The sequence below is a fragment of the Schistocerca cancellata genome, chromosome 5 (assembly GCF_023864275.1).
Source record: "Schistocerca cancellata isolate TAMUIC-IGC-003103 chromosome 5, iqSchCanc2.1, whole genome shotgun sequence".
In the NCBI taxonomy this organism is placed as follows: Eukaryota; Metazoa; Arthropoda; class Insecta; order Orthoptera; family Acrididae; genus Schistocerca; species Schistocerca cancellata.
The window spans coordinates 583,202,976-583,225,758 of record NC_064630.1 but is presented as its reverse complement, the minus strand read 5'-3'; the positions used below and the strand labels follow the sequence as shown (position 1 = coordinate 583,225,758).

General features: G+C 40.2%; 1 protein-coding gene across 1 annotated transcript in view; it reads left to right on the top strand.

Moving 5' to 3' along the window:
• LOC126188138 (protein FAM50 homolog) overlaps positions 1–22,783 on the top strand; it is a 127,775-nt gene that overhangs the window by 55,248 nt on the left and 49,744 nt on the right. The gene's annotated exons all lie outside the window — the stretch shown is intronic.

Below are 22,783 nucleotides of genomic sequence, written 5' to 3'. Positions count from 1 at the left end.
AAGGAATGACGTTGGTTCAACAACCATGGCAGCACAACCACAGCAAGTAACAGCAACGGAAGTACCCGTTGGTTTCAACGCTTCACCAACTCAACGGTTGCAATTACGGACGCCCCCATTCATGCCTTCTCAGCCACACACATGGTTCGCAGTAATGGAAAATATATTTCTACAACAAAGAATATTCAGTGATCACGAGAAGTTCACCTTGGTGATAAGTAATTTGGACCATCAGACCTCGGTTTTGGTATCTGACATTATAGTGAACCCGCCCACTGAAGGAGCATACTGTAGACTGAAAGAAGAATTAATTTCTCGGTGTGTGAAGTCAGTCGACATCAGAGTCAAACAAGTACTATACCAAGAGAAACGGGGAGATAGGACCCCGTCAGAATACTGGCGTCATTTACGCAGCCTGGTAGATAGATCGACAGTCTCTGATAGACTGTTACTCCACGTATGGCAACAACAGCTACCAGTGCAAGTAAGAACTACACTAGCTATATACGACGAAAGATCAGTTGACAAGCTGCTGCTAGCTGCAGACAGAATCTACGAGACGCACGAGCCTACTGCAACAGTCGCAATGACGTCGACAGATGCCACATACGGTAACTACCATTACCAGCAAGACCAAACTGACGATATAACAGTAAACTGTGCCGCGGTCGCAACGCGACAAACAGCAAAAAGTTCAAACGAAATTAGAGATTTAAAAACTGCAATAGATGATTTGTGAGCGCAACTACGCATGCTACAACGACCACAAATTATCTTTAAGCGCAAGAGAGACCGGGCTGGGCGTGAAACACGAAGTCAACAAGAGGACGAGCGTAAGGTGTGTTGGTACCATATACGTTTTGGGAGAAATGCTACAAGATGTACATCACCATGCGCCTACTCGGACAACCAAGGTATGTACAGAAACAGTGCAGTGTTTTCATGTCAGCGACAACAGTCGCCAATACATATGCCTCCTGCTTCGAAAATATTGTATGTATCAGACGTACTTACGGGTACAAGGTTTTTGGTGGATACCGGGTCAGACATTAGTTCGCTTCCTGTCAGCCATGCGCCACACAACGAAAAAGACATACAGCCACGTTTGAAGGCAGTGAATGACTCGGTGATTAACACGTACGGATGTAAAGTGTGCAAGATTGATGTGGGTTTTTCCAAACAGTTTACCTGGTCTTTTGTGATAGCTGGTATATCAGAACCTATTTTGGGCACTGATTTTCTGGCACATTTCAAGTTGGCGGTCGACTTACAAGGAAAACGTTTGTTAAATCTGACCGACAACAGTGCAATATCAAGCACTAAAGGGCATACAACTTGTGAGAAGCTACAGGCGATTGGCAACTCTGTAGTCGAAGAGCTACATGACGAAGAAAAGATTCGGAGATGTTCTGACAGACAGACAAAATAAGTTAAACATAGTACGGTTCACTATATTCGTACCACGCCAGGACAGCCAGTTTCACAACGAGCACGTAGAATCGCACCAGAGAGAGTGACAGAAACAAAGGCGAAATTCGAGGAAATGTTACAGGCAGGAATAATTCGCCGGTCAGACAGTCCGTGGTCTTCACCCCTACACTTAGTATGTAAGAAAGATGGATCATGGAGACCGTGTGGGGATTACCGAGCATTAAACTCAAGAACCGTTCCAGATAGATACCCAGTACCTAATATACAGGACTTCACATGTGCTTTGGCCGGCGCGAAAATTTTTAGCGTCCTCGATTGCAAGAAAGCATACAACCAGATACCGGTGGCTCCAAGAGATGTTCAGAAGACAGCAGTGATTACACCATTTGGATTATTCAAGTTTTTATTTATGCCTTTTGGCCTTAAGAACGCAGCACAGACTTGGCAGCGATTTATCAACGAGGTGATAAAGGAATTAACATTTTGCTTTGCTTATCTTGATGACATTTTGGTTTTCTCTCCGGATAGTCAAACACATGAACAGAATCTGTGTCAACTTCGCAAGCGTCTATCTCACTACGGGGTCGTTTTAAACGAAAATAAATGCGTCATGCACAAGAACCAAGTCACTTTCCTCGGCCATACTGTGTCATCAGAAGGTATATTGCCTCTGCCAGAGAAGATCGCGGCGATACAGGCCCTTCCGAAACCGACAACCTACCAAGAGCTATGACGATACATGGGATTAATAAATTTTTATAGATGTCACCTACCAGCAACGGCTGCGGTGCAAGCACCACTCACTGATGCACTCAAGGGACACGACGCCAAAGGTCGACGAATAGTTAAGTGGACACAAGAAATGGACAAAGCATTTAATGATCTTCAAGCAAGCCTCAGCAAAGCAGTGTTGCTCGCTCACCCAGTTCACTACGCACAATTAGCTATTGTTGTAGACGCGAGCCAGTCAGCAATAGGGGCGGCGCTGCACCAGCGGGTAGAACGGCAATGGCAACCACTACGGTTTTTCTCTAAAAAGTTACAGACTGCACAACAGAAGTGGAGCACGTATGGCAGAGAATTGTTCGCGATCTACGAAGCAATTCGATACTTCCGCCCACAAATAGAGGCTAGACCGGTGACTGTGTTTACAGACTACAAACCCATAACATCGGCTTTTAAAAACACCAGTGATAAATGCTCACCAAGACAGTTCCGTTATATTGAGTTCATAAGTCAGTTCACGGCAGATATACGCCATTTAAGAGGCGCAGAAAATTTAGTGGCTGACTATTTTTCACGTATTTGCGGGATTTCAGAAATTATAGACTATGATAAACTTGCAGTGGAACAGACCAAGGATGCAGAGCTACGACAGCTGTTAAACGACCCGTCTACAGGTCTGAAGTTCGAGCAAATTCTGGTGCCTAACTCCAAGCAGAAGCTGTGGTGTGACTTTTCTCAGGGCAGACCAAGACCATTCATTTCAGAAATATTGCGCAAGACGGCATTCGACAGTGTCCACACACTATCGCACCCAGGAGCCAACGCTACAATAAAGCTGCTGACAGACCGCTATGTGTGGCCTTCTATGAAAAGAGACGCGCGCCTTTGGGTACGTTCCTGCATTCCTTGTCAACAGAGTAAAGTAGGACGACATGTGCGTGCTGATATTGGAGATTTTAAAGGTACCTCTGCTAGATTCGCACACGTTCACGTAGACCTGGTTGGACCTCTCCCACAGTCAGAGGGTTACAGATATTTGTTTACGGCCATAGATAGGTGCACAAGATGGGCAGAAGCAACTCCAATAGTCGATATTTCAGCCGAAACTACTGCTAAGACGTTTCTGTGTATGTGGGTTGCCCGTTTTGGATGCCCCCTTCATGTCACAACTGACCAAGGACGTCAGTTCGAATCTACGTTGTTCCTCAAGCTATCCAAAATGTGCGGTTTCCAACGCCACCACACGACTGCCTATCACCCTGCCAGTAATGGTATGGTCGAACGATGGCACAGAATACTCAAAGCAGCATTGATGTGTCATCAAGAGAGATGGACGGAAGCATTACCATTAGTGTTGTTAGGCCTGCGGACAGCTCACAAACCCGATATTGGTGCATCAGTTGCCGAGATGGTTTACGGCGAGCCGCTACGGATTCCTGCAGATTATTTAGTACCAAACTTACTACCTGGATCAGAGGGCCTCACACACTGGGTACAGCAGCTAAAACGTCACTGCACAAATATACGTTGCCCCCCACCTTCTCGCCATGGTAACCGTAAGGTGTTTGTACACAAGGACTTGTACAATTGCTCTCACGTAATGTTGCGAACAGACTCAGTCAAATCGCCTTTACAACCACCATATACGGGCCCATTTCAGGTGCTGAGTAGAAATAAGCATACCGTGGACATAATGTACAATGGTGTTCCGACAAAGGTATCGATTGAACGTGTCAAGCCAGCATGGGTTTTACGCTCTCCGACCTCTGACACCACGCCTGTGCATCAACACATGATGGACACAGAGCATACCCAAACACCGCTCAGTACATCGTCCGAGACAGGTGAATCACCACCACAAACAACAACGTCACCGCCCCCGAGACATCCGACGCACACCAGAGCTGGACGTCAAATAAAATTCAAGTATCGAGATATCCCTAGGGCTCCGCACTTTAAGGGGGGGGGGGGCTGTGTGGCAGTGATATTTTTCATGTCTAATGCAAAGTGAGATCAAAAGTGCGCGAGAGTTTTTTTGGTCATGTGTTGTTTTTTATCTTTGCCGTAAGACTATAGAATCTCCTAGTTTTTGTTACTTCTCTGTTGTTTTTAGTTTTGTTCTCAGTGTGAGTTTTTCACGAATAAATTGTACTCCGTTAACTCATTATACCGGACGGCTATGCAATTATTTGTTGTAGGCAAGTCGCCTACATGTCACATCTATTGTGATAATTTTGAAAAGAGATAACTTTTAAATATAAAGTTTTTGGAAAAAGGAAACATTTGTTGGAAAGAGGGGAGAAATGAGGACTTCTAAGTAAGCTATGTTGTAGAAACAGAAAGATATTTGTGCACTGAAAATTTCATATGTGCATGATTTTAATTAGTGACAAATAAGGAATACTCATTTAAATAAAATATTTCTGTAGAATCCAAACATAGTATCATCATTAGTAGTCCGAAAACTATCCCACAAATAATAAATTTTAATGAAATAAAGCATGAATAAGAAATAAATTATTTTGTGCAACCATTATATATATGCTCTTAATAAAACAAAATCAAACAAAAGAAAAAAATTATATTAACATCACACGCGGTAGAACAAGTAATATGACCCCACCTTGCTCTGTTACAACATTTACAGGTATACAGATAGTACAAAATTTTCTTTGATCATACAATACAGGTTTTCATGGTTGGTATGTACATCCTCTGTGATTTAAAATTTATAGGCATTCGGAAAGTCATTGTGCCTATTGTTTCATCTCATTCTGTGAGAGACATCCCCTGAGGCTATAAAGGCATAGTTAGTTAATTCTCAAATGAGATCAACTTTAACATCATAGATAAATCACCAGTAGCAGGTCCCAATCTGCGAGCAAGGAACTAGCAAATTTGACCCTCTAGTTCTGCTGTTTTATCAAGGTCCAATTATTGTAGTGCTAGATTGTACAGGGGGGCCTTAGAAATTCAAAAAGACAAAAACAACTTTAATAGAAAAGAAAGAGGACTGAAATTAAAGAAGTTGAGGTTTATAGTGCTAAATAAAGATAAACAGATTTTTATGCATCTTTTTATGTAGAGTAATTAAAGCCCTAAAAGTTCCTTTATGTATATTTATATATAGCTTCATAGGATGACTCTGACTTCATCTGCTTTTGATTGGAAGCTTGTTAACAACTAGATTAAGCAGCAGTGCTTTTATGAGCACCACTCATACATCTACACACAGACTGTGTCAGTTTGCAGCTGCATAATGGTGATGACTGTAATCAGTGTTCTTTATGTTTGTGGACAGTAAATCATTGGCTACATTTTATGTGCAATGTAAACTATTTGATTATTTGTGTTGTCTCTGAACTTCAAACAAATGATAGATATAGCTGTTCTTTGGAGTTTTACAATTACACAGTCTAATTAACTAATTATGTTGTGTTGAGTAAATTGTATTTTCACGTATCATTTGGGAATCATTCACCAGAATGACCACGTTGCACACTGGAAAAATGGAATTATGCACTAGAATGATAAAATGCTTCTTACCGAAGTTTCGCCCCCCAACTGTGCCATGCAGAGCTATTCGTGAACAATCATGTCACATAATCAATACCTTCCATGACAAACTTACAGAATTGTGCAAGCACTGGCCTAACAGCAAGAGACTTGGCCCTTTTCTGATTTCAGTGAAAGTCCCACCCTTCTGGTCGAATAATTCAGTATTGTGGTTCACCCATCTTGAGAGCCAATTTGTCGTAGAATACAACACCTTGGACAAAACTAAATATAATTACGTGGTGGCTGTACTGAATGAGCAAGTGGCTATGGAAGTACAAGGTATCCAAGCTTCACAGCAAATGCTGAAATACACATCTCTGTTACGCATGCACTAGTAATTCACTTGTCTCAGTCAGAAACTAAACAATGTGAAAAATTGCTCCAAACTGAAGAACTTGGTGACCAAATGCAATCTCCAACTACTTGCTCATCTTTGCACGCTAGCAGGCAATGCAGTTAATGGTGATACTCTGTGAAATATATGCTTGTAGTGCTTGCCTGCTCATGCACAGATAATACCTGCAGTTTGCAGTGATGACCTTGACCCATTCACTCAAATACCAGTTGGATAAACTTCAGTCTCTGACGTGAAGTTCTACAGAGATTCATTGTTGTCATTGTGCTATAAGTGATTGTTGGTGTAGATTTCTTACCATTTTACAACCTCCTCCCAGATTTTTGCAATCGACACCTGCTTGGCTTACAACACAGTTATCTAATTGAGGACATCTATGTCATACTGGCATCAAAGTGGTTACATTTGATTCAACATACTTTAACTTGCTTCATTAATGTCCTGAAATCACATGTTCATCACCTTCTGCAGTACTTGGAGCACACTATACAGTACATGACATTTTCGCCATGCATGCATGACCTCATCATTTGCATCCAGAGAAGCTCAGGATCGTAAAGCAAGAGTTCTCTTTCACGTTAGCGTAAGGGATCTGCTGCTCTCTGTAGTAGCTGGTCTCACCACACCATATTGTTCCTAAGTAGAGCAACGGGTAGTGCCCTTCTGGTAACTCTCATCTGCTTAATGCTAGAACAATATGTGATCATTATCCTGTGCCACATATTGAAGACTTTGCTATGCACATTTGTTGCATGACTGTTTTCTCCACGATTGGCATAATTTGTGCTTTTTATCATATACCTGTTGCACCAGGAGGTATACCCAAAACTACTGTTTGCACTCCATTCAGATTTTACGAATTTGTGCAAATGACATTCAGACTGAAATGCCGCCCACACTTTCCAGTGCTCAATATATTAAATAACTAGAGACTTAAGAGTTCTTTTACATGTACATTGATAATCTGCTTGTAATGTTGCTCAGTGCATCTAGCACACCTACAGCAGTTGTTCACTAGTCTGTCAGAACATGGTTTAGTGACTAACCCACAGAATTGGAATGACAGAAGTAAAATTTTTAGGGGTACCTTATCAATGCAGAAGGGATTCTGCCACCTCAAAACAGAATGGAAGCTATTTATCAATTTCCCCAGCCCACTATAATAGAAGAATTATGTGGTTTCTTTGGTTTGACAAGCTTCTACAGACGTTTCGTGTGGGATCATGTGTTGTCGGAAGCACCTCTGAATGAAATCCTAAAAAGGTCGCCTGAACCTGAAGACACTCTACAGTGGACTGATGAAAAGAAAGCATCATTGACCAGAGTGACAGCTGCTATTGCAGAGGCTGTGTTGATAGCTCATCCTCCTTCTTAGCACCTCTCGCAGTTATGGTGGCTACATCATCAACTGCAGTTTTAGCTTTTTTACAACATGTACAACATGACTGGTGACCTCTAGCTTTGTACAGTAAAAAGTTATCACCGTCAATATATGACTCCAAGGTAAATGCAACATATGCTTCAATCAAAAAGTTTAGGAACATGCTTTCAGTCTTATCGGAGACCATAAGCCACACTTGTCCCCATTCTGTCAGAAGCCAGACAAGGCATCACCACACCAGTTATGGCTCTTGGACTTCATTGCACAATTTACTACAGACATTAGATATGTTTATGCTTAGCAGAATGGACCAACAGATACACTTTCCGCATTGACAGAATTATGTATCAACATTACAGTGCAATCATTCATTTCAGCAGATTTCCACAAGTAACCAATTTCCCTTTTTCACAAACTCTCTTATCCAGGAATCAGGTCTGCTTTACAACTAGTGATAAAGGCGTTTGTTTGGCCAAATGTTGAGAAAGATTGCAAAGCATTTGTCTGCCAGTGCAATGCCTGTCAGCCCAACAAAATAACTCAACATGCTACAGCTCTGCTGGGTACTTTCACCCCGCTAAGTCAACAAATTGAACATGTCCAAATCAATATTATTGGAACTTTACCACCATCAGAAGAATACCAATACCACCTAACAGTGAAAATTTGTTTCTGCTGCTGGCCTGAAGTCTACCCAGTAAAAGACACAGCAGCAGCAACTACAGCCACAACATTCTTTTATAAGTGGATTCCACACTTTTATGTTCATTCCACGCTTTGATGTTCCCCTCCATCACTACCAATCAGGGCAAACAGTTTGAGTCATATCTCTTTAAAGCACTTTCAACATTGCTTGGCATGAACCGTATTCAGACCTTTGCCTGTCTCCCTACTGCTGATGGTTCCATGGAATGACTCTGTCTGCAATTAAAGGCCTCATTCAGATATCATGCCACAGAGAACTGGCCTGACAATTCCCTATTGTCCTTTTAGGCTTCCGAGCAACTTTAAAAGATGATCTCATTGCAACAACAGGTAAATTAGTATATGGACAAACACTCTAACTGTCTGGAGAATTCTTAACTGATATGTCAAACAGTACTATTGAAGCCTCTGACTTTGCACATCATCTATGCTAGCAGAGTTGCATGCTCTGTCCAGCTGTTTCTAAAGACCATTTTATTCAGCAACCACTGATTTTCAGTAACTTACAATCTCACTAAGAGGTTTTTGTCTGACACTGTGCCATTCAAAAAGTCACCAACCACCCTACATTGGTCCATACACATTTTCGGCTTGCTACAATAGAACACTCAGTGTTGACATCGATGGTTCTTCCGTCATGACATCCATTGACAGACTTAAGCCAGCCAGCCTTTACCCCCAGCTGAGACTCACACCGGTCAAGATACAGCAGCTAAGACCAAGACACTATTTTTATTTGTGATTCTGAAAGAGCCCTGGACACACCCATTCTTCCACTACCACAGTCTGTGTTTTGAGTAAACCTCCAGTCCCAACTCTATTTGGGGCATTGCAAACATTGCACCCCAAACATCATTGACACTAGGGTGGGAGTGATGTGAATGGTAAATTGTCTGCTATACATTATGTGCAATGTCAGCTCTTTGAGTATTCATGTTGTCTCTGAGCTTCAAACAAATGATAGATGTAGATGCTGTTTAGAGTTTTATGATTATGTGAAGTAATTAACTATTTACATTGCAGCAAATTTTGTGTTGCGGGCATCCACAGCTGTATAATTGAACCATGATGAATAAGACCACTTGAGCTGTATGATAAATCTTTTGAAGTGATATTATTCATCATGGCTTTACTATTTATGTTGTGTTCAATAATTTGTATTTTCACTTGACATGTTCCACATGGAATTTGTGTCATTATAAGTGTGTGTGTGTGTGTGTGTGTGTGTGTGTGTGTGTGTGTGTGTGTGTGTGTGTGTGTGTGTGTGTGTGTGTGTGTGTTTTAAATGAAAGAAAGTGATGATACCCAAGAGCAGTTGTCCTATTACAATGAAAAGTATTGTCCAAGTTGTCAAAATTAACACTACATCCAAAAGGCCATTATTATTTGCAACGATTTATTTTCTCAGTCTACAATTGACATAATACAGTCCCATTGCATTACACAGGATATTCAGGCGCAGTCCAGTGATTAGATACAGTGTACCGTTGTCTTATAATTAATAGCAGTCTTGTACTTAAAGTGAAAATTGTTTCCATCATTCTGATTTAAACAGTCCAGTCTTAGTTGGAATGTCTTTATAGCTTTGTATTTAGTGACCTGAGCTGTTGAAGCTAGCAGTTGGGTCAGCTCAATTAGCAATAAATTGGGTGGCTTGCTTGCCTCAGCCATACAAATAGCCACACATAGTTGCAACCACAGTGGTTAGGTATTTATGGAGAGCCTAGACTAACCAGTGCTTCCTGAAAAGAGACAGCAAGCTTTTCAGTAGTTGCAAGGCCAACATTCTGGATGATTGACTGATCTAGCCTTGTAACAAGAGCCATCAAGGTCTTACAGAGCTGCAACTGCAAATAGCTGAAAGCAAGGGCAAACTGCAGCTATTATATTTTTCTCTCAAGGGCGTGCAGCTCAATTACATGATTAAGTGATAATGGCATCACATTGGGTAAAATATTCTGGAGGTAAAATAGTCCCCCATGTGGATCTCTGTGCATTAATTGCTCAGAGGAATGTTGTCATCAGGAAAGACAAACCCAACATTCACCAGGGTAGGTCATGGAATGTTGAATCCCTTAATCAGGTAAGCTGGTTAGAGAATTTAGAAAGGGAAATGGATAAGCTAAAGTTATATTTAGTAGGCGTAAGCACAGTGTGACAGCAGGAAGAACAGGACTTCTTAACTGGACAGTAAAGGCTTTTAAATACAAAATCCAATAGATGTAATACAGGTGTGGGTCTAATAATGAATAAGAAAATAGGAATGTGGGTAAGCAACACAGACACAAAACCAACACCCGCAGTAGTAGTACAAGTTTATATTCTAACCAGCTCCGCATATGAAGAAAAAATTGAAAGGTTGTATGTTTAAATAAATGAAATTACTCAGTTAAGGGAGAAGAAAGTATAATTGTGATGTGGGACTGGAATTCGATAGTATGAAAAGGAAGAGAAGGTTAAATAGCAGTAGAATACGGACTGGGGAAAGAAATTATTGAAGAAACTGTCAGGCAGGATTTTGCACACAGCACAGTTTAATCATCTCTTAACACTTGATTAAGAATCGTGAGAGAAGTTTGTACATGGGGAAGAGTGCTAGAGAAAGGTTTCAGGTTAGTTGTATAATGATAAGACAGATTTTGGAATCTTAAATTGTAAGAAGTTTCCAGAGGCAGGTATGGACTCTGGCCATAATTTATTAGTTATAGATTATAGATAAAACTGGAGAAACTGCAAAATGATAGGAAAATAAGGAGTGGGACCTGCATGATTTGAAAGAAGCAAAATTTTCAAGGGGGACATTAAATGATTGGCTACAACAGGTGAAAGGAATACAGTAGAAGACAAATATGCACTTTTGAGAGGTGAAATAGTGAAGGCAGCAGAGGATCACATAGGTAAAAAGACTGTCCTAACAGAAACCTTTGGATATCGAAGAAGGCACTAAATTTAATTGGTGAAAGGAAAAAATATAAAACAGCAGCAAATGAAGCAGGTGAAAAGGGGATAAAACAAATAAAAAATGAGATTGACAGTAAGTACAAAATGGCTAGAGGGCAAACACAAGGCTATATAAGCATATATAACTAGTGGAAAGATGGATATTGCCAATAGGAAATTAAAGCGACCTTTGGAGAAAAGAGAATCAGCTGTATGAATAGCAATAACTCAGATGGAAGACCAATAATAAGAAAGAAGGGAAAGCTGAAAGATGTAAGGAATATAGAGAGGGGCTATACAAGGAAAATGAACTTAATGGCAACATTATAGGAAGGGAATAGGGAGTAGATGAAGATGAGGTGGATGATATGATACTGCGAGAAGAATTTGTCAAGGCAATGAAAGACCCAAGTGGAAACAGCGTCCCTGGAGTAGACAATGTTCCCTCGAATTATTAAGAACCCTAAGGTTTTCCTTTGGCATTGCAGTTCTGCCAGGGGCAGAAAAAGACTTAGACAAGCAGTTGAATGTAATGGAAAGTGTCTTGAAAGGAGGGCATAAGATGAATATCAGCAAAATCAAAGCAAGGGTAATGAAATGTACTCAAACTGAATCAGGCAGTGCTGAGGGAATTAGAATGGGAAATGAGACACTAAAAGTAGTAGATGAGTTTTGCTATTTGTGCAGCAAAATAACTGAAGATGACCAAAGTAGAGAGATATAAAACACAGTTGGGCTATAGCAAGGAAAGCATTTCTGAAAAAAGAGAGATTTATTAATGTATGTATAAATTTAAGCATTAGGAACGCTGTTCTGAAGGTATTTTTCTGGAGTGTAGCCTTATATGGAAGTGTGGACAATAAGCAGTTCAGGCAATAAGGGAATAGAACCGTTTGAGATGAGGTGCTAAAGAAGATTGCTGAAGATTGGATGAGTAGCTTCAATAACAGATGAAGAGCTAGTGAATAGGAAAAAAATTATATTCTTCTGCTGTTTACTGAATCAAAAAAAGAAATTTATGCCACAACTTGACTAAAAGAAGAGATCAATTGTTATGACACATCCTGAGACATCAAGGAATTGTAAATTCAGTAATGAAAGGAAAGGTGTGGGGTAAAAATTGCAGAGGGGGACCAAGAGATGAATACAGTAATCAGATCAAATGGATGTAGGTTACAGTAGTTATTTGGAATTGAAGAGGCTTGCATGAGATAGAATATGTGGAGAGCCACATCAAACCCATTTTCAGACTGAAACCAACAACAACAACAAACAAGAAAAAATTGCATCCTGATAATCATTGTAAGTATTGTGTAGAGATATGGTATCTGTCTGAGGAAGTATCTCACGGGAAATTCATGTGTCCAATCCTCCAGTACTGCTATTATCTCTCAGATGCATATAGTTGGACTGACTGATGAAACTGAGGAAGTTGATGGAAGAGTGAATTAGCTTGACATCTTCATCTCTTAGGCTGGGATTAGAGTACTAGAGAGATGGAAATTTGTACATTGTTCCCAACCAGCATTCATTATACCATTTATTTAGGACTTAACTAATGTTACAAGTTCATCTCTTATTCTAAAATAAGATCAGTTGTTGCTAAGCCATGACAGTTGTGACATTTGAGAATGAAAGGCATATTTGTGAAGCTCCCCCCCCCCCCCCCCTCTCTCTCTCTCTCTCTCTCTCTCTCTCTCTCTCTCTCTCCCTCTCCCTCTCCCTCTCTCTCCCTCCCACCCCCTCCCCCTCCCTCACACTCTCTCTATCCATCACCGTCTTTTCCAGTGAATCATGTTTTCCCGTAATGTGCCCAAAGTACATCAGTTTTTGTTTCATCCAAGGAACAGTCTGGTTTTATTTGCTGTGATACTGATCTATTCATTCTCTTTGTGATCCATGGAACTGTAAGGAGTTTCCTCCAGTGCCACAAGTCAAAAGTGTGTACTCTGTGCCATCCGCCCCTTTTGTATGGTCCTTGTCTCACATCTGTATATCACAACTGGAGAAATCATAGCCCTGACTATACAGATCTTTGTTGTTGAAATTGTGGCTCTACTCCTTAAAACACTATGAAGGTTGGACATTGCCTTTCTGTCAAATAAACAAGCATCTCTTGAGTTCGTGGCTGCAGTCACCATCAGCAGAAATCTGGGAGCTGAGATAACTGAACATGGAACTGCCTCCATTGTTTCTCCTCCTGTATGTCATAAAATGGTAGGTGTAGTTGCCATAATTTTTGTTTTTGTGACATTCAGCATTAGACTAACTTTTGGACTTTCTTCTCCATCTTTAGCAAGAGAATATTGAATTCTTCTTCACTTTCTACCCTCAGTATGGTATCATCTGCATATCTAAAGTTATTTATATTTATCCTACTTATTTTAATTCCAATTTTTTGTTCATTAACTTGTGAAAATGTGCAGCCTTGCCATACTCCTTTCTGAATCTCACTGTGGCTTCTTTGTTAGAGATATGTCATAACTGAATAGTGTAATGGTGGCTGTTTGGAGATAATTTATGTCAAGTTTCCAAATTTAGCCAGTTGAGGGACCCACTTTCAAGTTCAGTGTTTTGATGTATAATATCCTACAAGACAGATTTCAGTCAACTATGATGGGATATTTTATAAACAGTCAGTTGTGCAGATCCTAATAATGTACTGTCCTCCCTTAAAAATGAATTCTGCAGATATTGAAATTTTAAAATTTCATATGTTAGAATACGAACAGGTCTGTGAATGGAATAAGTACAAAAAAGAAAAAGCAGGCAAGAGATATCGGTATGAGATACTGTGCATGTACTCCATGTTAAGGATTCCACAGTGGTAATGTATTTGGTGAAGGAGCTTGATTTTAGAATTTATGTTGCAGTTTACATTAGTCATTTGACTTCAGTGTAAGGACTTATTTATTTTTAAAACGAATAAGTTAGTCATAATAATTATACATGAGACAATGTGAATACTGTCATGCTTATGCTCAAAAGAATGAAATTGTGTGTAGTAGAGAGTATTTACGAATTTCCGTGGTTGCCTCTAAGACTAGGAATGACGTAATTTCTCACTGAAAAACTTGTCTGATCCTACTTCTCAAACTCTACTGGCTTGCTACAAAAAAACATGACTAAATCAGGGTAGGCAACCTTTTTTACCTCATGCTCACTTTTGTACCTCTTCTAGCAGTAACATTTTTAACCTTCCACCAGTTCTACAGTAATTGTGACTTATAAAGTAAGAAAATAACTTTATGTTGTCAAATTTATAAAGCAGAGTTGGAGAAAGTTAAAGCATGTAATAATAATTACTTACCAAAGACTTCCTGTCAGAATTTTATGAAAACCTTGTGACGAGACTGAGTGATAGCCATGGCAGACATCAGATGATGAGCTGATCTCTTGGCAGGCCTCAACAGGGTTTATGCACTGGCGCTGCCAGGGACACAGTCAAATGCCTTCTCCTTACTCTGCAGCCAGGAACGCCATTAAATGTCGTCCCTTACTCCAGCATAGAATCATGTGACTTTAACAATGTCAGTGTTTCTTGCTTTCTTTGTTTATTCGTTCACTTGGTTACTCAGCAGAAGACTTGATTTCATATGCTTTCGTGTTAGCGAGCACATTATTTTTTTCTTATTGTTGTGTTGAATGTGAAGACTTGGTGTTCAACAAAATAAATTGTTATTCCAAGCCACACATTCGTTCGCATCAAATTCTTGATGTGACTAGAACACAATATTGAGTTCACAAGTCTGACAACTGGCAGGTTTGTGACACTGATGACCTTGATGTGATCACAGCTGGAGAAAATAACCGAGCAGTATGGAAGAATTGCAGCAAACATCCAAGAACTGGAAGTTATTGAAGTGACAGACACACCAGCAATATCAAGATTTGCAGTGCAGCTATCCCCGTTTTGGCCACACAACCCAGAACTATGGTTCATGCAAGTGAAAGCAAGATTCCTCTGTGCTGTAGTAACCACTGATTCCACTAAATTTGCAGTTGTAGGTTAGTCAGCTGGACCACTGCTATAAAACTGAGGTTCAAGGTGTTATAGCTTCACCTCCGTATACAGACTTGTATGCGAAGCGAAAGACCAAGTTAATTCAAAGAGTGTCCACATCACAATGGAACAAATGTGGCAGTTTCTCATGCGCGATGCCGTAGTGAACCTGGCGGACCAAATTCCAGACACATTCATCCCAACCTTCTGCCATGGAACTATGATGGCATGTAATAGCACCTGGGTGGTAACTCGATTATGACAAGCCTATTAAATGAGGTACATGTGCTGAGCAAGCAGATGGGAAAACTACTCTCCTACCAGAATACTCGAGGACAATTCTGCAGAAGACCGAGAAGTCATTCCCCCACAAGCTCCCCAGCAGCCAACAGTTCAACTTGTGTTGGAACCACAAGAAGTTTGCAGGCAAGGCACACAACTGTACCTCACTGTGTACCTACATCAGTGGTAAACTACAGGTGGAATGTAAATGACATGCAGAAGCAATTGCTTTCGATAGTCAGGCATTGTCCTTGTGACTTTTTATCACAGATTGCAAGACAGGATGCAAGTTTTTGGTGGACCTGGTTTCCATCCTAAGTGTTTTGCCGCAGACCCGGTTATACAAATTCCAACCAGCCACCTTGTTTTGTCTTTCCATGGCTAATAAGTCAACCATTGCGACATATGGAATGTAGCACACTGAGTTGGACATGGGACTGCAATTTGCCTTGGCATGGAATTTCACTGTATCTGATGTAACCAAACCTATAGTCAGAACTGATTTTTAATCCATTATCGGCTGCTGACAGAAGTCACCAACACTCTTCTAATAGACAATGTCACTGGACTATCTGCCGATGGGTTCTGTCATAGCAATGCAGTATCAGGTGCCAAATTGATCCACTCACAGGGTGACTGGTTTGCCAAACTTCTAGAACAGTTTCTAGGTATCATGAGACCTCCTGGGGCACCACAAAAGGTATGTCACAAAACTGTACATTATATCAAGACTATCACAGGTCCTGCGACTTTTCGTGCCTGCTCTGTGTGTCAACCCTAATTGATATATGGTTGCATAGGTGGAATTTAACACCATGTTGAAGGAAGGCATCATTCGCCTGCCTAGTGGACTTTCGTCATCAATCCTACATTTATTACCAAACAAGAACGATGCACGGTGACCGTGTGGTGATTACCATATTTACTCGAATGTAAGCCGCACTCGAATCTAAGCCGCACCTGAAAAATGAGACTCGAAATAAAGGGAAAAAAATTTCCCGAATCTAAGCCGGACCTGAAATTTGAGACTCGAAATTCAAGGGGAGAGAAAAGTTTTAGGCCGCACCTCGAAATCGAAACAAAGTTGGTCCATTGTAATATGAGACACAATTTAGGTCGAATGAATGACGATACAGCTACAGTAGTTTGGTTCGAGTCGTAAGCTTAGCAGTTAAGCTTTACCAGGTAGCCATTGCTAGGCGTCAGGCGCTCCGTCAGTATTTATACGGGTACCCTTCCTTTTTCACGTGCTTCGTCGGGTTTGAATCGATTGCGTATTTTGCTTTGATCTGATAATTGCCGTTTTCTTTGTTATAGGTGTTTACGCCACTCAAAGCTGAAAATGCATTACTGTACTGTGTCATGCACTGTTTGTCGCATTCTGATATTGCGTCTTTACGGCCCGTCGCCGCTCGCGGCATGGCTTGCTTTTGTGCGCGCTATCGCCGCTTACAATTAAAAAAAAGAGAGAGGAATCGTCTCATTAGCGAAACAATGGCAAGAGACTGCTATTTGTTGTTACTTACACTGCTGCTTTCTTTGATAATGATCAACAAGAACCAAATAATATGCTGCTTATGATAGAAAATGTTCTGAACGAGAGTTAGGCGAATTTTTTCTCCGTTTGAAAATCTTTGCGGCCGCTCCTTTAGTACATCAAATTCTGCACAGAAATTAGTCATCTTAGATTTAAAAATCTAGTCAGTTGCCGTGCTTCATTTCTGACTGTATCACTATTAGGCATAAAAATAATACGAATATAAACATGACACGGTACGTATATTCTTCCGCGTTTGCTGTTGTCTCGCTCTAGTTTCGTAGTTTATTAGGCAGACAGGATTTAAATGAGATAGCAGCAAACACGAAAGAATACATGGCAAAATGTTTATATTCGTATTATTCTTATGGTGAAGAGAATAGTGCATGTGATTCACATTTCATCAGGTTCCTATTAGCAACCATCTCTTCTCACAGGTAGGAAAAAATTCAGAACGTAGAGTTGGCCATATTGACCAACATCCCAAACAGTCTTGCCAGTCGTATTTTCGTAGTACATTGAAATTCTGCTACATTCGAAGATGAACAATACGGAATTTGTATTTACTTCGTTGGATAATGTATGAAAATGGTCGAAACTCGGGACGTAGAAAAAAAAAGCTCGTCTTCCACCTTTTTCTTTTTTTAAATTTATTTATTGACGCAGAGGTTTTGGCGCCAGTATTTATCTTTGTGTCTACAAAGCATGCCTTTGTAGCGCTACATATATTCGACGGCAGAAGTTAGTTGTGGCGGCTCCTACTAACATTTTTTCAGAACTTCCGCTTGCTTTGCACTGGATTCTAAGCCGCAGGCGGTTTTTTGGATTACAAAAACAGGAAAAAAAGGTGCGGCTTAGATTCGAGTAAATACGATACTGCACCCTGAGTACTAGGACAGTACTGGATTGCTATCCTGTTCCTCTATTGAGAGAGTGTAATTACACAATATGTGGGAAAAAAGTGTCATACACAACTATTTCTGTAGCTGAAAGAGATATACCAAAAACGGCTATTATAACGGCATTTGGCCTATTTGAGATCATGTTTATGATGTTCAGATTGAGAAATGCATCCCATGGCAAAGGTTTAGAGATTCCGTTTTACAAGGCTTGCAGTATTGCTTTGTACATCTTGATGATATATTCATTTTTTCAGCAACTCCATAGGAACATGAACTGCATCAGACTGAGGTATTTAAGTGCCTTGACACATACGGAATGGTGCTGAACACCTCAGTTTGTGTTTTTGGCCAGGTGGTGATTACCTTTTTGGGCTACCTCATATCAGCGGTCATAACACTGTCATTACAGGAGAAAGTTGAAGCTATTTTAAGTATTCCACAGCTGGAAGCTGCTAAAGAACTGAAGATTTCTTGGAGTTCTTAACCTTTATCAACATCACCTACCTGATGCGGCAGAACTCCAACAACCTCCTACAACAACTTCAGCTGGTCCTAATGTTCAAGGAAAAATGCTGGTGCAGTGGACAGAGGCAGAGGAAAACACATTCAAAGCAGCTAAGTAAAGTATAGCAGATGCAGCCCTCCTTGCACATCCGGCTTTAGAAACACCTCTCTCACTTGTAGTAGACACTAATCAATCAGCATTTTGTGCAGCATTGCTACAATATGTAGACAAGGCCTGGCAGCCTCTCATGTTCTTTTCTTCAAACCTCTCTCCAGCTCAGTAACAGTGGAGTGCATATGATCATGAAATGTTAGCAGTTTATGGGTCCATTAAATATTTTCGTACACAGTTGGAAGCAAGAGATTTCATCATGTATATAGACCATAAATCCAAAACCTTTGCCTTTCGGCTAAATAATGACAAATGTGCTGTGAGGTAATACAATCAACTGGAATTCATAGCGCAATTCACCACTGATGTGAGGCTCATATAAGGAACTGACAATGTAGTGACAGACAGCCTGTCCTGTGTGAGCAGTATCATGAAGACAGTTGACTTTATGTATATAGCCCAGGTGGAATATTCTGACCGAGAACTTCAGGATTTTTTTTAAAAGATACCACATCTAGTCTTCAACTTAAGCCTGTCAATGTTTCAGCCTCGAGTGCCAAGTTGTACTGTGAGTTTTTGAATGGGAAAACTCATGTGTTCATTCCTTTGGCTATATGCAAGCAAGTCTTTGAAACTTTACATAACTTACACCACCCCAGCCTGAAGGCAACAATTAAACTAATAGCTAGCCGTTTTGTGTGGTCTGGAATACAAAAGGGCTGTTGAACTTGGGCTTGTGCATGTGTACAGTGCAAGCACCACCATGTCATGTTGCAGTTGGAAATTTTCCAGACACGACAGCACAATTTGTATCCATTCATATTGATATTGCAGATCCACTGCCTCCTTCAGAGGCTACTGAGAGTAATAGATGATTTTGTGTGCTGGCCAGAAGTGAATAACATTTCTGCTGAAATGCTAGCCACTGCATTTGTGTCACGCTAGATCTCTCACTTTGGTTGTTCGCTCCACATAATGTCAGATGAAGGATGGCACTTTGAATCTGATTTATTTCTCCAGCTGTGTACATTTTCCAGCACAGTGCACCACCACACAACAATAAGTTACCACCCTGCCAGGAACAAAATAGTTGTGCCATGAATCATAATGGACATCCATCTTAACATTGATTTTGCTCAACCTATGCAACATGTGTAAACCGGAGCTGGACATCTCACCAGCAGAGCTAGTATATGGGGAAGTCGTACATCTTTGTGGCGCATTCATCAATCCGTGTGCATTTTTGATGGACGATGCAAGAACTCCGGAATTCATCGCCCACCTCAGAGAAAGGATGACGCGTATCTGGCAGCAATCAGCATCATGCCATGGTGCTCTGCAACCCTTCGTACATCAAGAGTTTTGGTACTGTATGCACATAATATTACGAAGGGATGACATCAAGCCACCACTATGCCATATTATACTGCTCTTCTTTACATCCTTAACAGAGGTGTGAAAACATTTGAAATTGTTGTAAACAGCAAGATAAACCTGTCTGAATTGCAAGAGTGATGCCTGTATTTGTCATACAAGAACCTTCATCCCTGCATCTCCCATACAACCAGGTGAAGTCTCCATCCATCACCAAGCAGCCTCCACCAGAACCTTCTCGGACTCTGACTCAATGTCAAATGTGTTCAGGATGACATGTGCACTTTCTGGCAGGCATAATCTGTATCACTTCAGGTAGGGGGTTACCTTCATAGTCTCGGATGTTATTGAAATTAGCACATGTTAAAATTCAGGAGTAAGTAAGAAACATACATTTTTTTGTTTTCTGCAAAAAAAAAAAAAAAATTAAAATTAAAAAAATTCCTGCCCCGAGATACAGGTCTCCAAAGATGACACTATGAACACCAGTTTGATGATGCGAATTTCAGAAATTTTTTTATAATGCTGTATATCTGTAACAGTTCTAGATACTTTGTTAGAGTTTTTTTTTATTTGAAAGGTAATTGCTTTATGATAACAGTGGTATCCTCCATTTGGACATATCTGTCAAAGTTCTTTTACTTTCATCTTTTGAATTTGTTTTTATAATTTACAGATTTTTTAAATTTTATTTTTTTAAATGTCAATCCAGAAAAGTTAGATTTTTGTCTGTTTATTATTACCAAGTTCTCTGTAAAGGAAAGCTTGCACTTTTAAGTTGGGCAGATTTTATTTTAAAAAATCAGTTTTCTTAACTTTCAAGGATAATGTATGTCTTCACTGAAGTTGTTTCTTACTAATTTCTTTGTTACAGTGTTTATTTCTATTGTCTTTGTTGCAGTTATTTCTTATCACTTTCATTGTTGCAGATATTTCTTGCACTTTTTTGTACTTTCTTGTCAGTTTCTTTGTTGTGGTTGTTCATTGCAGGTTTCTGTATGGTAGTTGTTCAGTGCTAATTTTTTACTGAAGAGGCTTATAAGAAACCTGAGACCATCCAGTGAGTTCTGTGTTTTGTGGGGAATTTGCCAGTTGACACAGTTGCAGTGTGTTTTGTGAAAAGGACTGTTCGAAATGTCTTCTGACAGCGGCCGCAGGAGAGTGAAGTGTGCTGACTATTTGCATATCTGTAAAAGAGTGATATATAAGACAAACAGAAAAACAGACCTTTTTCAGGTTGGGAATAAGTGTTCTCATTTGAAGACTCTGTTTCAAAGTAAAGTTGTTTACAATGACAACATTTTGTGTTCTAAACTTTTTGACAGAATAACTACAATGGTAGTATCTGAACGAGGTGAAGCTTCCCATGGTGCAGACGATGCAGATTTTGCATGAATAGAGGAAGAATTAAATACCCTGAATCAGTCAACTACAGAGATAGGTGTTGATCCTGTTAAGAAACTGTGGTCAGTGAAGTTAGTCATAAGCTCTATGGATCAAAAAAGCACAGAGAAATTACTAAAGCTATGGATGAATACACTACAGCAAAACTGACCACACTCTTCAAAGTAGAAATTCCATCTTCAGAAGAAAATGAACTAAAGCACTCTTGCACCTCTTGCGAGGAATGTTTCACAAATATCAATTCAGCTGTTGAATATTGTGCATCCTACAGTGAAAAGGTGCAAGTTTTAACTTTTATTCAAGAGACATTTTCAAAGAAAACAATTTTGAACCACATTCTGTCAGTATCAAAATACATGGTAGACAAATCAAGAAATGTGAGGTCTGTAGAAGGAGCCTTTAGAAGACCAAATCCCTATTATGGTCATCCTGTAGAAGCACCTCAAGTTCAAATAGTGCAGTCATTTTATCTGGAAGATAAATGGAAGTGTTCTCTCCCGAGTGCCTACAAAAAAGACACTATAACTGTAACAGTTGAAGATCAAAAAGTTGTGAAAGGGAATAGGTACATGACTCACAGTATTAAAGAAAATTTTGCAATTTATAAGAGCAACTATGCTTCACACATTGGAAGAGAGAAATTTTATGCACTATGACCTAAGTGGGTAGTTCCACACCCACCTAGAGATGTCTGCTTATGTGTGTACTTTGCGAATTTTGAACTTTGTGTGGTAACTTTGAAGAACTTACTACTGGTTCACGTGGCATATGACACCTTGGTTGAGCGTGTGAAGTCATTAGTAGTCTGTGAGGTAAAGTGAGAGACTTGTTTGTTTCAAGAATGTGGAGACTGCCCTGGAAAGGGATGACTGTCTTTACAGACACTTGGCCTGGAAGATGTAGCAGATAGCTGTGCAGAAATTGCAAATGCAACATGGGAGGAAAATAAACTAATTAAGAAAACTGTTGCCTTTGAAAGTTTCATTGATGTGTACAGGCTGAACAACTATGTTTAGTGCTTCACTGTGATTTTGCTGAGAATTGGTCTGTAATTCTCCCACAATAAGTACAAGGGTATCATTGGAGTAATAGCCAGGTTTCAGTTTTTACAGGAGTGACATATTTTCAAAACAAGACCGCAAGTGTTGCAGTTATAAGGACATGACACAGCACGTGGTTTGCTAGCAATGTGCAAAATTCTTCAACTGCAAACAGGGGCAGAGAAGATCATCATTATTTCTGAGGGTGTTCTTAGTCATTTTAAAACTGGTTAGCAGCTGCTTGAATTGAGTAAGTCACTTGTGCCAACTGACTGGGTATACAGAGCTACTGGTCAGGGGAAGGGGCCTTGTGATGGTGTAAGTCATAGAAGACCTGCTGAAGCTCTATGCTACAAACCATAATCTTTCCAAACCAAATACAGCTGCGATTCAGAATGCTGAGGATTTTATGACAGTCGTGGAACCTTACACATCCACAACCCTCATTCTTTTGTCTAAAGAGGAAATGAACCGCGCGACTGCTACGGTCACAGGTTCGAATCCTGCCTCGGGTGTGGATGTGTGTGAT